General features: G+C 45.0%; 1 non-coding gene across 1 annotated transcript; it reads left to right on the top strand.

Annotated features, from left to right (window-relative positions):
- Positions 1 to 993: 993 nt before the first annotated feature.
- Positions 994 to 1,100, top strand: LOC141597974 (small nucleolar RNA R71). The gene has a single exon (XR_012523180.1). It is a non-coding gene; the product is annotated as a small nucleolar RNA R71 (small nucleolar RNA).
- The last annotated feature ends 317 nt before the right edge of the window (positions 1,101 to 1,417 follow it).

Consider the following 1,417-nt stretch of genomic DNA (forward strand, 5'->3'; position numbering starts at 1 on the left):
AGTTCATTTTGAGAGGGGTCACCTTGTGGTTCTTGATAAGGTTGGTTGGGTATGAGTAAAGGAAACCTATAGTCATTCCGAGTGTTGGGACCTTGTTCCTCGTGATAATTCCCTCTAGGGCCATTGTTGTTGAAGTTTGGTCCTTGACCTTGATCTTGAAACCTTTGAGCATACCCTTGCCCAAACCCTTGATTAGCTTGATGCACTTGGTTCCCTTGATAGAACCCTTGGTTGTTTTGATTGCCTCCAAAATCTTGGTAACCTTGAGATTGGTTCCCATAGTTTTGGTTTTGATTGTTGTTGGGCCATTGGTTTTGATTTCCGAGGTTATTTCTTAGGTTGGAGTATCCACCCCTTGGTTGAGAAAATCCGGATGGATTATTTGGGGCTTGGGGTTGAAGATGTTGTGGGTTTTGGACATTGGTACTCTTGTAACTAAAGTTGGGGTGGTTCTTCAAACCCGATGATAGAAGTTGGTATTTGGGTTATAGACATTGGGGTTGTTGTATGGAGGTCGTGGTGGTCTTGCATTGTTGTTATAGCTTTGAAAAGCATTAAAATCTTGGACATTCTCCTTATACCCCCCCCCCCCCATTGTAGTTGTTGCCACATATGTCAAAAGTGTGACCACTCCCTCCAGAAAGCTCGCAACTTGAAGCTTGAGCCACTTCCTCCATGGGTGGACCATGTGAGGCGGTGCCTTGGTGAACTTGGTTTCTTTGTAGTTTTTCAAGTTGTTTTGTGAGGAGGTCGATCTTAGCATTTGTCTCGGCACTAGAACTAGAGGAGTTCTCCTTGGGGTATTTGACATTCCTCCTAAGCATATTTCCTCTAGATCCATAGTTGTCCTCCGAGTCTACCATTTTCTTGATCAATGTTGTCCCTTCCTCATCATTCAAATGATCGAATCCCCCTCCCGCGGAGGCATTCACCATTTTGTTGGTTCTAGGTAGCAAAGTTTGGAAGAATATTTGGATAACGTACCACTCGCGAATCCCGTGGTGAGGGCAACTCGCAATGAGATCTTGGTACCTATCCCATGCCTCACCCAAAGACTCTCCCTCGTCTTGTTGAAAGGTATGAATCTCATTTCATAGCATGGCGGTCTTCGATAAGGGATAATACTTTGCCATGAATGCCTTGGCTAAGGCATCCCATGTGGTTAAGGTGTCCGGAGGGTGAATGTTCAACCAACGGCCCGCCTTACCCGTCAAGGAGAACGGGAACAACATCATCCTCAAAGTATCTTCGGATACCCCATTTTTCTTCATCATAGAAACCTTCCTCTTGAATTTTCGTAAGTGGGCATGAGCATCTTCTTCAACTTGTCCTCCGAACAAATCTTTTTCAATCAACCCCACTTGGGCGGGGTGCATCTCGAAGTTGTTGGAAGCCAAGGTGCCAAAATTAATTGGAT

The sequence above is a fragment of the Silene latifolia genome, chromosome 8 (genome assembly GCF_048544455.1).
Source record: "Silene latifolia isolate original U9 population chromosome 8, ASM4854445v1, whole genome shotgun sequence".
Classification (NCBI taxonomy): Eukaryota; Viridiplantae; Streptophyta; class Magnoliopsida; order Caryophyllales; family Caryophyllaceae; genus Silene; species Silene latifolia.